General features: G+C 48.2%; 1 protein-coding gene across 1 annotated transcript in view; it reads left to right on the top strand.

Annotated features, from left to right (window-relative positions):
* Positions 1–619: 619 nt before the first annotated feature.
* LARGE1 (LARGE xylosyl- and glucuronyltransferase 1) overlaps positions 620–13,910 on the top strand; it is a 613,949-nt gene continuing 600,658 nt past the window's right edge. Inside the window, exon 1 of the mRNA XM_061417244.1 lies at positions 620–1,028. The gene's annotated coding sequence lies outside the window, so the exon portion shown is untranslated. The remainder of the gene's footprint in view (positions 1,029–13,910) is intronic.

Below are 13,910 nucleotides of genomic sequence, written 5' to 3'. Positions count from 1 at the left end.
ACTGCAGCTGCTGAGCGAGCCCGGCGCCCTGGGCACGCGGCGGCGGGGCCAGCCCGGACCCCGGACCCCAACGCTCGCCCGTCCGCACCCCCGCAGGGCCCCGCGCGGCGGCCCCCGCCTGGTCCGGCGCGCGAGGCGGGGATCGCGCGCCGGCTCCGGCCAGCGGCGCCCGGCTGCCTGCGGCGGCTGCAGCGACCGCCCAGCTCCGAGTGCCGGGCGCTCGGGGAAGCCGGCGCGTTTCGGAGGCGGCGGCGGCGGCCGAGGCCGGCGAGCGCTCCCGGAGGCAGCGGGGCCGCCCGCCTTGGCTCCCCGCACCCACTGCTCTGCGCCCCGCCTCCGCTCCGGTGACCTTCCCGGGGCGCCTCCCCCGGCCCCGCGCCCCCGGCCCCGCGCCCCAGGCCGGGGCGAGGCCCTCTCCAGCGTCTCCTTACCGCGGAGCCGCGGGCGGGCGGCGCAGGCCCGGGGGGAGGGGGCGCCGCGGCCGGTTGCAGCCCCCTAGCCGCTGCGCTCTCGGTGCCCGGCCCGGCCGGACTGCCGCCGCTCCGCCGCCGCGCGGGAGCCCGGGCGCCCGAAGCTGGGGGCGCGGTTGCCGGGCTGGGAGCGGGCAGGCCCTGCCCTGAAGGGGCGAAGCGGCTCCGGGGAGCGCGGGAGGTGGAGCCGGCCCCGGCGGCCGCCCCGCGTCTCTCCCCAGCGCCACCTCCCCGGACCCCAGTCCGAGGCAGACCCAGGCCCCATCCCATGCGGGGCGCCCCCGGCTCGGAAGAGTCCGGGGGGCAGGGAGCAGCTCCAGGCAGCAGTGCCCAAGGGAGAGGAAGAAGAAACGGTGCTCAGCTCGAGCGGCCCGGACCCTCCCCGCCGCCTTCCGAGGCGGGGGCTGCCCCGAAGTCTGCGCTTGGCACCGACGCTCGGACTCGGGCAGCGCCTGCTGGGACCCCGACCCGGAACCCCTGCGCCTTGTAGGCGGCGGCGCCGCCGCGCCACCCGGCTCTTCCGCGGTCTCCCTCTGCCCAGCGGCAGTCACGGCCAAGGTAGGAACCCCGGGAGTGCGAGAGAGCCAGCGCGGGGCTCCCTGGTGAGCGGCGCCGGACAAGTTCTCCCGACCTGTGGCTGGTACTCCCTGTACTCAGGATGCCGGGGAAGAGGGAGGGAGTGAGGGAACACCCTCTGCCGCCTGGGCCCAGAGCCCTGGAGAGGCTGGAGTGAGAAGTCGCCGAGTTTCTGGAGTCCTGCTGGACTCGTCCCCGGGCCTGCCCTCCTCCTAGGCTCTCGGGCTGCTAACTGGAAGCAAGGAGGAATTTCCCGTTAACACCAGGAGGTGTTATCCACTCACCCTTTCCCATGCTGCTTGTTAGCTGTGAGCATCTGTGCTTTAGGGGAACCTGCTGTATTTGAAGCTGTCCCTTTGGGCGATCCCCACCAGCCTTTCCAGGCGTGATGCTGTGAAGAACTTTCTTTGCTCCATGTTGCAGAGTCGAGGCCAATTTGGGGTGAGAGCCACAGATTGCGAGTCCCTCGATTGGACAGTGCGATTTCGGTGACAGTGGTAGCTGGAGGCAGGAAACCCCATTAGTATCACCCCTATTAGACAAACCTGCTTGTGAGGGGTAGTCTCTAGGTAGCGATCCAGTCTTGTGAAAGTCATTGTTTCTGAAGGGTGGAATGACTCCAAAGTTTGTGCATTCTTGTTTTGCTTACTGCCTTAGCACCTTCTTTGAAATTTTCCTCTTAAGGAACCTCAGTCCCCGCAAGCCTACCCTTGCCTGTTTGAAATTTACTGAACCCTTGAGCTTTCCTTGGAACGATCTGATTTTAAATGGGTCACCTACGAGGGAGCAGATTGTCTCTCCTGCCCTGAATATGTCCCCCCGGGTGACCCTGTTAATGGGGATGGATTTTTTTTTTTTTTTTTTTTTTTTGTCCCTGAGCTGATGTACCTCAGTTGAGCAGGTTTTTGCCCATTTCTGAATCTGTGAATTTTGTCACTCAGTCATTAAAATGAACCCCCGAGGGAGCAGGATAGCAGCTTACACTCTGCTTGAATGTCACAGGAAGTTTTCCAGGGTCTTATGTAAGTGCCCCCAGAGTGGGCTCTGGTGCCAGCTTCCTTCCTGGGTGGGAGTGGGACTGGGGAAGGGGCACCAGGTGGGCATTCGTCTTCCCTAAAAGCAAGTGCCAGCCCTCTTCTACACAGGTGAAAACCCAAAGTGCTTATTCACTCCCTGCCGGCAGTCACTTCAGGTTAATTTTCCTCCTCACCTCTCTTGCCTCCTTCCTACCTCAGGAGTCAGCTTTGATAGACTTAAGATAAAGGAAGATTCTAAATTGGGAAAGGAACACGTGGAGGTTTCTTCTCTCATCCCTCACAAATGGGTGACATGAATGAATTACTCACGGGCATGGAGAGTCCTTGCTGAGGACTAAAAAAAAAACAAAACTGGCTTGAAGGTTTCACACGTCTTTTAGTGTACCTTTATTTTTCAAGAGTACTTTACACTTTAGTGAAAATTGCTTGCGGAGAACACACATTTATCGAGCCTGGCCCTATTAATTCCATCCCGGGAAGAAGACTAAATGGAACAGAGAGGCAAAATCGTCAAGGTTTAGCTCTTAGTGGGTTTTTGAGAATGGTAGGGAAAGGAAATAAATCTCCCTAGTGGGATAGAGAGGTTTTAAAAGAAAACACGGTATCGCTCTGGGATAAGTGGATGTTGCTAGCAAGTATGGCTAACACTGAATGAAGTGTGCTGGGTTGGGGGTTAACTTTTTGGCGTGGGATAATGCAGATTCCTTTGCCTTTTTAAAACATAACTTAAAAGGGCCTCCATAATGAAATGCAAGGTTTTTCCATATCATTGCAGGTCCCAGGAGTGCTTCCACCTCTTGGGAAGGAAGCGAAGGTTTCCTGTGGTTCTGGGATCCTGAGTCCTGCTTGAAAGTTGATGCAGGAGTGCCTCCATCCTTCCGCTTTGTACAGTGGCAGGACACTAGGGGGGACTAGTTTTCTATTCCATCACCGATGAAGAAAACACCAGGACCTGTGTTACAAAAGGCTGTGGTTTATCTTGAAAGCTCAGGAATCCAAGTTTTTGGTACCCAGTACATGCTTGCACTAATGAGTGGATTCTGAATGCTTAAGCAGTAGGCCTGCTTACATCTAAAGTGTCATTTGGGCAATGACAGGTGATCTACAAAGTACTGTGTGAGACTCTGAAAAGACTCGGTGATAATCTAAGTACATGAGGGCTATAAGTTTTGGGGAGACAGAACCTCCTGCAAACTCTCTCCTTGGGCATTAGATGATGGTCTCATTTCCCTGGGGGTTTGTAATCTTAACACCCCCTTTTGGTTTTTTGAGCTGTACATCTCCTGCTGTCTTCATAAAAACATGCCACCTCCATTCTAGTTGGTGCCTAAATTGACTCCATTAAGCTTAAAGTTTCTCACTGCCATTCCCTTAAAAGTACATGCCTGTATTTATACAGATGTAACAACTATTGGCAGTGTGGCTGTGCGCTCATCTCAGGTGCTCTCTGTGCACTTTTAACAGTATTAAATCATTAGTGTCTAGGTGTTATGCAGCAAAAATGGAAGATAATTCTATTTCAGCTGAAGAACAAAGCTGCCTGGCCCAGGCTTACCCACCGTGGCCAAGTCTTATCAAAACTGACTCCAGAGATGGGCAGACAGGAAAGGTTGGAGAAAGAGTCCAAGAAGAGACTGCCCAGCTTGGAATACTGGCACAAAGAGAGGCAGATGTTGCCAAGATTTAGGAGTTACTGGAGTCTTAAAGACCCAGCACAGCATCAAGAATCAGACTCAGCCTTTGGGTCTGTGAAGCTGCTGGAGTCATTACATTTCCCAGAATTTTGGAGTCTAGTAGGCTGTATTTGTGATCCTTTACCCATATGTATAGTGCATATTTAAGTAGTTTGAGGAGAGCTACTGATGGGACCTAGGGGAAATGGTCAGCATAAAACTATTTCTGCTATCAAAGGCTTTGTAGATTGATTCTCCTAAGCACAGTATAGCCAGAGGGTAAGAGATTAGAACAGGAAAATAGAAAACTGGTCTTGGGGAAGGTGTGTCCTGTAATCTTAAAATATGAATTAAGTCTTGTGACTTTCAAGGAAGCCACGTGGCAGAGGTTGAGTAAGAAATTGACGCATGATTTGGGCCTCCTTTAGGGTCCAAGAATAAGGTGAAGGTGTGTTTGCAGCCAGGGATTCTCAGAGTGGGTGCACACAGGGTCATGGATGTAAGACTTAGGGGACTAAGAACTCCAGGTCACCCCCTCACCCCCAGCCCTTGACACCCTTGGTGATTCAGCCACCTCACAAGATCTGCTAGTGTTGATGAGGCTTTGAACCTCTGCTCCAGAGCATTTGACAGTGAGAGGCACTCAGGTCCTCTGTTCCTTCCTGACCCTACTGACATTTGGCGAGCAGGAGGCAGCAGCCAGTAAAGCTAAGGCTCGGAAGTGAAAGTCACTAAGTTGTGTCCAACTCCTTGCAACCCCATGGGCTGTAGCCTGCCAGGCTCCTCTATCCATGGAATTCTCCAGGCAAGAATACTGGAGTGGGTAGCCATTCCTTTCCCCAGGGGATCTTCTTGAGTGTATTCCAGGAGGCTTTTCTTCTTTTAACTTAGCAGATGATAACGGAACATCTGTCATGTGACAGATGCCATGCTCTGTGTGGAGGCTCCTGAGGGCCCATGATTAGTTTATAGTCTTCTGGGGGCAGGCAGACATTGAACCACTACAATGAGGTATTCTAGAGTACAGGTTTGTTTGAAGAATGAGCTTGAGTTTGCCAAGATAGTAGAATGGGAGGGAATGCCAGGCAGAAAGAACAGCATGGAAACCTTAAAATATGTAGTGTGAATGGAGAACAGTCAGTAGTGTGGCTGGAAGATAGGATGTTCTGGAAGAGGAAAGCTTGGTGTTACTTAGCAGGGAAATAATTTAACAGGATTCCTAGTTTCATGCTCTGTGTATTCAAGCTGTGGCAAGAATGATTGCTGGATAAGGTCCAAGAGTACCAGTTGATTATCCCACATTGTTATTAAAAGCAGAAAAGGACATTTTCTTTTTTTGTTCTTTATCCTACATGTAGCATTTTGCCTGTTTGTTGTTTTTTTTTTTAAATAAACTATTAGCAATACAAATAAAGAAAAGGTCCCTTATCAACCATAAGTCTGTCCTCCTGTGTACATGAATTACATCTGCGCCTTTCATTAGGTGATTATGCAGCAGTGGGAGAAATGACAGTGTTACTTGACAAATGATACAGTGAGGGGGAAAATTCTTCCCTATGAGAGCAAATTCCATTTTGTCAGATTTGCTTCTGGGTAGAGTTATGGCTGCATTTAACCCTCAAAAAGGGTCTTGTGTTTGGATTGTCTCAGTTGTGGCCTCAACTTTCTTTGCTGTTGGAAAAGGAAGAGTTTTGTAGTATTGAGGATGGGCGTGTGTGTGCCCATGACTGTTTTGTGGGATGAAAACTTGAAGTGAGGAACAGAGGCATCCGTCTTCCTTGATGGCACTAGTGGTCAAGAACCCTCCTGCCAATGCAGGAGATGTAAGAAATGTGGGTTTGATCCCTGGGTTGGGAAGATCCCCTGGAGAAGGACATGGCAACCCACTCCTGGATTCTTGCCTGGAGAATCCCATGGACAAAGGAGCCTGGTCAGCTACAGTCCATGGGGTTGCAAAGAGTTGGACGTGACTGAAGCGACTTGGCACACACATACACACTGGCCAGAGGATATTAGAGAGAATGGAAAACCACAGTTGCAGTAGTGATCCCCAGGGTCAAATATATTTAGTTTTCCCAAAACAGTAGTCAGGATGAAAGTGAAAGTAGATGTCTCTCTCTCTCTCTCTGTGTATATGTTGTCTCTGTCATCCTTCCCTGAGTTCAATTGAGTTGACTGGGAGGCAGCAGAGTTTAGGTAAAATCTGGAGATCTGGGTTCACATCTTGCTTCAACTTATGCTGATTTGCACTTCCTGGCAAATAGATGGGAAAACAATGGAAACAGTGAGAGACTTTATTTTCATGGGCTCTAAAATCACTGCAGATGGTGACAGCAGTCTGAAATTAAAGGATGCTTGCTCCTTGGAAGAAAGGCTGTGCCCAACCTAGACAGCGTATCAAAAAGCAGAGACATTGCTTTGCTGACAAAGGTCTGTCTAGTCAAAGCTATGGTTTTTCCAGTGGTCATGTATAGATGTGAGAGTTAGACTATAAACAAAGCTGAGCGCTGAAGAATTGATGCTTCTAAACTGTGGTGTTGGAGAGGACTCTTGAGAGTCCCTTGGACTGCAAGGAGATCCAACCAGTCCATCCTAAAGGAGATCAGTCCTGAATATTCATTGGAAGGACTGATGCTGAAGTTGAAACTTCAGTACTTTGGTCACGTGATGTGAAGAACTGACTCATTGGAAAAGATCCTGATGCTGGGAAAGATTGACGGCAGGAGGAGAGGGGGTCGACAAAGGATAAGATGGTTGGATGGTATCACTGACTCGATGGACTTGAATTTGAGCAAGCTCTGGGAGCTGGTTGTGGACCAGGGAAGCCTGGTGTGCTGCAGTCCATGGGGTTGCAAAGAGTCAGACACGACTGAGTGACTGAACTGAACTGATGCTGACTTACTGTGTGACCTTAGACTGTGTATTGACATCTCCGGGTGGCTTCGGGTGCTGTCTCCATACTTCATTGAGTTTTTTGTCTTGTAACTAGGAATGCAGAGGCCAGAGGAAGGGTTTGTCTAAGTTAGTGGCAAAGCCCAGAGTACTTAGGTTTTCTAGTTTTCTAGCTCTAAAATGGGAAGAGACCTGACCAGTTCAAAGGTGTACTCTACCTTGAATTATCAAACCACTGCAAGCATCCGGTGATGAAGAAAAGAACCACAAAACCTTTGCTGTGTTGATTTTAGATTCCATAGAATTGTAGATTGCAATAGAATTTCTCTGATATGTTAGGCCATTGATATGCATCTGGGCTTGCTTGCTATGTTCTGTATTATGGAAACCAGTGGGTTTGGAAGTATTATCTATTCTTTGAGAACTACATGATGATGATGCACTTTGTGATAAAAGCGATGCTGAAAATTGTAATTGTTTCCAAATTAAGTAGATAAAAGCTGAGTTGACCCTGTGGCATTTTGCAAAGCCTGGACTCTAACAGGGAAAGGGGAACCTTCTCATTTCGCCTGGGAGATTACCTTGTAGGGGAGATGTGGGGTGAGTGTGAAGGGAGGAATTTTGGGAAGAAAAACAGATGCAGAAAAGCAATTGTGTCGAAGTAGAAGTCAGGAAAATTGCAAACCAACTTAACTTTAAGCCTTCAAATTTGTGTTGCTAGAAAGAAGTTTCCTCACCACTCTGGCTCTGATGCTCTCCTGGGTAGAAAGGGCTGTGCTTATTGGAAAGAGGAGATTAGAAATAAGTGCAATTGTAAATATAAGGTTTGTGGCATTATTATTTCAATATTGAAGCTAAGTGGCCTATTTTAGGAGAATTGGGAGAATTTTTTTTCAATCTTTAACTGTTTATTTTGTAATTGTAGCTAAGCATAGGAATGCCCTGTTTTAGGAGAATTTGGCTTATAAATCTGATTTTTAGAAGCAAATAATTCAAAGGAAGTAATTAGGGTACAAAAGTATTTTTATTTTACAAAAATGATTCATAGCAAAGCTTTTTGTAATAGTTCCTTTATTGTATTTCAAGTTATTTGAGTAACACAATCATGATGGACAATTTTGAGAGCCTTGCCTATTATAGGAAAACCAAGGATTTTTCAAATATAAACTTTTCAAGGAATAGAACTATCATAACCCCCAGCAATCCCACTACTGGGCATATACCTTGAGAAAACCATAGTTGAAAGAGATACATGTATCTCAGTGTTCATTGTAGCACTTTTTACAATAGCTAGGACATGGAAGCAACCTAGATGTCCATCAGCAGATGAATGGGTACAGAAATTGTGGTACACATTTACAATGAAATATTACTCAGCTATAAAAAACATATTCAAGTCAGTCCTAATGAGATACATGAACCTAGAGCCTATTATACAAGTAAAGTAAAACAGAAAGACAAATATTGTATATTAATGCATGCATATGGAATCTAGAAAGATGGCGCTGATGAACCCACTTGCAGGGCAGTAATGGAGATGCAGACATAGAGAACAGACTTGTGGGCACAGTGGGGGAAGAAGAGAATGGGACGAATTGAGAGAATAGCATGGTAACATATACATTACCATATGTAAAATAGATAGCAAATGGGAATTTGCTGTATAACACAGGGAGCTCAGGGCTTCCCTGGTGGCTCAGATGGTAAAGAAGCCACCTGCAGTGTGGGAGGCCTGGGTTCAATTCCTGGGTTGGGAAGATACCCTGGAGGAGGGCATGTCATCCCACTCCACTATTCTTGCCTGAAAAATCCCCATGTTCAGAGAAGCCTGACCCGTGACAGTCCATGGGGTTGCAAAGAGTTTGACATTACTGAGTGCCTAAGCACAGCGCAGGGAGCTCAACTCATATCTATAACAACCTAGAGGGGTGGAATGGGGTGGGGGATGGGGAGGGGGGTTCAGGAGGGAGGGGATATACGTATACCTGTGGCTGATTCGTGTTGATGTGTGGCAGAGGCCAACACAATATTGTAGAGCAAGTGTCCTCCAATAATTGTATTTTGTTCCCTACTTCTCAGTATTGTACAGGTATAACCTTTGGTGATTATAGTTAACTCAAAACAAAACACCTACTTCAGTATTCTAACAAATAATACCAGCTTCTCCTGCCAAGGAGCCTAATATTGAACTGTGTTACGGAAAAGAAGTAGTTGCATAAACTTTGTAACCACTGACTGCATAGTGTTACTTTGCTTGCTTACCTACTGGGGCCAGTTTGTCAGTTTAACCACCATTCCTCCTGGCGATTTCAGTCATAACTTCCTAACTATCCATCTGCATGAGTTCCTCAACCACCCTCATGTTCTATGTCTTAGGACATACCAGGAACAGAAGTGGTTTAAAAAGTAAATTGAGTTCGAGTTTCCAGGCTTCTGAGTTTTCCTAGTTGGAGAGACATGGAATTAATTTTGTTCCACCAAAGTATACAGTTGAGGCGATATGCATGAGACATTTACAAAAAAATCGAAATCGTGCTCACTTGCTGGCTCCTTTTTCCCTGCCCTGAAATATCTAGGGCTTTTGGGTTTTGGTTTTTTTTTTTTTCCTTTATCTCTTGTGAAAGTTTCCAAAAAAGAATTGGTTCTAGGAATGAAAGAAAATGGAAGGCGTTTAAGGCTCCAGAGGTAATTTTGGGCAACCTGGAGTGGTAGATAATCACAGGCTGGGGTGAGAATGGGATGTGCAGTCTCACCCATAATTTTAGCTTCTCGTGTCACATTATGGGGCCATGCTTTGGATGGGCAGCAAATGCAGATGGAGATGGAACCTGGGCTACTGGATGGAGCCTGCCCTTAACAGAGCCCTTTATTTTGACATCCCCAGGCCAGTTGGAAAGAAAGGACTTTCGCTGATCTTTCTCATGCTAAATGGTAGCCTGAGAATTTAGGGGGATTTCATTCTTACTCTTCTTTTTTTTTTTTTTTTAATTCAGTAGCCAATCATGGACTCTTTAGTGTTACTCTGTGGTTAGGGACTGCCTTGATGCATTAGACACATGTTTGTTATTATTGAGGTTAACATTTTTGTGGCTAACTGGGAACCATCCCCTCCTGCTTTTGTTTCCAGAACAGTTGCATAGATCTTTAATCTGCCAACACTATTTGTGTACCAGCCTCCTTGACTGATGCCAGCTCTCCTCCGGGAAGGGAATGGTATTTCGTGGCTGCTTGAGGAGCCAAAACAGGCGCAGGCTGAGTGATTCACAGGGTGGGGCTTCTCTCGCCTACAAGCATAGCGCCTGTCACTTAGTGGGTCTGCAGTGAATAAACAGTTGTGTCCACACAGCGTGATTTGCTGGCTGAGTTGTGTTTCCAGCTTCAGAGTCGGGTGATGGGGAGAGACAGCTGAGTGGATACTGGTGGATTCACAGACATGGGCTTCTTGAGGTCTCTGCCGAATGCTGTTATCTTAAAAATGTGAGGGACATTTCAGATCAGCGAAATGAATTCTCTTAGGGGTTCATTGTTGTGGTTCAGACATTGATGACTTTGTAAAAAGGCAGGAGAAATAGGATCCTGGAATGCAGCGTGTGTCTCCTTTCCTCTGGGTTTCTAAGGACTGTGACTTCTCTGGCCTGGGAGGAGTGGACAGGCTCTGATGCTGATTCACATGTGCATGTCAGGTTGCCTTGAAAAGCGTCTTAAATACAGCACACCTTTGGATGGATGGTGGATGATGACCTTTCTGTTGATGAATGTGGAGGGACTTAGATGTGGATGTGGCCAGGGCTCCCGTATTTGGAGGATGAAATGGACCTGAGTAAACAGAGGGGGGACTCAGGTGCTCGACATCCAGTAGGAAGGACTTTCTTTGCCATCTTGGCATCTTCTCCCCCTTCTCTGTTGGCATAATTCCTTCCTGCCCAGGCTTGGCAGTACCTTATAAGTACTCACGGATTCCTTCTTGGTGGACATCTGAGCTGCGATGTTGAGACACCGCTGGGGCTGCAGCTGACCCTTGAGCCCACTTGACCTTCATTTCACGGTCGGGAAACTAAGGCTGGGGAGGTCAAGAGAATGGTCCAGAGGGGAGGCAGGAGAGGACCCTGGCTTCCTGACCATCTCGTGCAACCTGAGGCTCTCCCTCTTCATATCCCCTACCTTCTGGGTGTCTGCCCTCTGCCCTTTCCTCCAGCACACTCAGCTCCAGTTTTTTCCACGCCCACGTTTCTTGTGTGCTGCTTTTGTGCCAGCCACTCTTCCATTTGTTCATTTTATGTCACTTCATCCTTAACGATCACCCTATGAGGTAAGTGGTCTTACTGTCCCATTTTCCGGTTGTGGAAGCTGAGGTTTGCCCAGATCACACAGTCACAGAGCATGGAGCCAGGATCCAACTCACAGCTGTCCCAACTCCTCTGTCTGCTGTCTCTGTACTGACCTGGCTTCTAATCAGAATTTCTCCTTCCTGCCCACAGGCCCTCTACACTTTCTGTCTCCTTGAGGTCATCAGTCAACATCTACTTAGCCCGTGTTCATTCATCAGCCACCATTCAGGAAACTCCTGCTTTGTGAGGTCTCTGTTTGACGTTAGGAAATGAGATCAGGCCTTGCATCCTCTAGTAGCCTTGTCTTGGTGAGGGAGGTCGATGGGATGAAGGCATGGATGGAGGGCAGTGGGCGTGGGGTCTTGGGTAGCATTTTGCTGGAGGGAGTCAGAGAAGGAGAGAGTTTCGATCTGGGTCTTAGTGACTAGGAGCTGGAAGGACAGAGTGAGAGGGGGCGTCCCCTAAAACACCCCAAAATGTGCTTGTCCTCTTCTCCTTGGCATTGTCAATATCTGTCTGCTTTTCTTATTTTCTTCCTTCTGCGTCATGCCTTGAAGCACTGAGACTGGCTTATACTCCTCCCGCTCCTCTCCTAGCACTTAGGAATCCTTCAAGAAACATTTATTAAATTACATTGAAAGCCTTCTGTCCTTGCCCTCAGGCAACATAGTTGGAGTGATTGGGGGAAAAAAATGTGTGAGAAGTTAACAACAGAAGATTCAAATGAATGGTTCAGAGCAGCAGCAGCAACAGTGTGGCAGTGCAGTGAAACGCAGTGGATTATTGGAGCCGAAAGTTGATGGGAAATCAGAAGTGGGAGTTTACTTTAGCTGTTTCAACTCAACTGAGGTAGGATTTGACTTGGGTCCTTGGACACAGGATAATTAAAATTTGAATGGAAGGATTAAACGGAGGTAGAGGGGCCGGCTTAGGCTGATGAGTGCACACATAGACATTTTGGGGTTGTGAAGTCAGTCAGCTTGGGTTTCCATTAGTGAGGAACTGGAGATGAAATTGGCAAGCTAGACGGAGGCTATGGGCTTTTGGAAGGCTTTTGATCGGGAAAATGGTGTATGTACGCAAAGCTCTGTTTTAGGAAGCTGAACCTAGTGGCAATATTGAGGCCAGACTGGAGTGGGGAGAGATGGCAGCTGGGAGGTCACCGAGTAGGCTTTTGTACTATCGGATATGAAGTTCTAAAGGCCACTGGTTAGAACCAGTCCAGGTGGATGGAAACAGAGGGATGCGTCAGAATTTTCCCCAGGTCCCACTCACTGAAGTCCGAGATGATTTTCACTGCCCAATGGAAAGTAGTCTCATTGGAATGAAGTCTGTTTGTGGCAGTAGCAGCAGTTCTTAGTGGTATTTTCTCCCTTGTCTAGGCTGGGCATGAGGATGGGTTTGGGGTAAAAATGAACCCTTGGACCCTGTCTTATTGGGGGCTTGTTCAAATGAGCTCTTGATGATAGAATAACCCTTTTCCTAGTCTTGGAAAATTTTCTTTTCCTTGTGAGCGGTTCCTAAAGCAGCTCTGGAGGGATGAGTGTGAAATAATTGGAACTCTGACATCTGGGCTCCACATCCACCTTGAAAGTGAAGCTGGGTCGTGCTCCGTGTGACTGGTGGTGTGTCTGCCTGAGGAGGGCCCTGCTGTGAGAGATCACAGTACACACTTTTCAGAATTGTGCAATTGGCCATTATGGTTAACAGAATTTTTCAAATAGGATAGTCCAGTTCCTTATAGAGAGTCTTTATTTTGAATCTTTAAAAAGAATGAGGGCTTTTCTAGAATGTCCTATGTATTTATCCTCACTGACTCACTCTCAGCCACTGGAAAACATCCAACTTTCTTATCAGGAAGCACAAAGCTTGCTGTGAACTGGCCCCTGCCTTTCTCTGCAGTCTCATCTACCCCCACCACCACCCCCCCCCAGTCCCTAGCTTATTATTTTTCTTCCTTACTGTTTGGTGTGTGTGTGTGTGTGTTAGTTGCTTCAGTCTTGTCCGACTCTGTGACCCTATGGGCTGTAGCCCGCCAGGCTCCACTGTCCATGGGATTCTCTAGGCATGAATACTAGAGTGGCTTGCCATGTCCTTCTCCAGGGGATCTTCCTGACTCAGGAATCAAACCTGCATCTCTTTATGTCTCCTGCATTGGCAGATGGGTTCTTAACCCTTAGTGCCACCTGCGAAGCCCTCAATGTCTTATTTGCCCTCAAACCTACCCAACTGGGCATCTCCCTCTCCTTCTGCCTGATAAGCTCTTTCCCTCTTTATCTGCTTGGGGTACTTCTATTTTTCCTTCAAACCCAGCTCAGGCAGTCTTTCCTTCAAGCTTTTCTTGATACTGGGCACTGAATTGCATCTGTCTTTGCACGGCTTCTCCTGCTGTGCTTTCTGCACTATGTTCCCTGTGCCTCCAGCTGGCTGGCCCGCCCGAGTGTAGGAGCCCTTCAGTATAGACAGCTTCTCACAGCTCTGGTTGTACCATGTGCCTGGACCATGTTTTATACCCAATGAGTGGTGGATGGTGGTGGTGGTGATTTTGGATTTCATTGAATTTGCTGTCCAGGCATAATGGAATACTTTCTAGCTGAACCTGGAGTATTCTGCTATCCTGCAAGGGGATTCTCAAACCTAAAGAAGGTATACTCCCTTGCCAGTGACCAGATGGTGGTGGGTCATCCCTGGGGTCCCTTGATGCCTTGAAGGAATGTGGTGGAGGTGGAGGGGAAGGGGGTGGTGGTGCCTTACCATTTCTCCAGGTTAGACATGTCTTCACACCAGCCTTTATACCAGTAACCAAGGGGACGGGCGGGCTGGAAGGCCTTTGGTCTCTGTAATCTCCACGACTGTGTTGCCACCACTCTCATCCCCATCCCTCTTCTACTTACTGCTTTTCCTGCTATTTCCCTGCTACATTTTTCTGCTTTT

The sequence above is a fragment of the Bos javanicus genome, chromosome 5 (assembly GCF_032452875.1).
Source record: "Bos javanicus breed banteng chromosome 5, ARS-OSU_banteng_1.0, whole genome shotgun sequence".
Lineage (NCBI taxonomy): Eukaryota > Metazoa > Chordata > Mammalia > Artiodactyla > Bovidae > Bos > Bos javanicus.
This window is presented reverse-complemented; position numbering and strand designations above follow the sequence as displayed.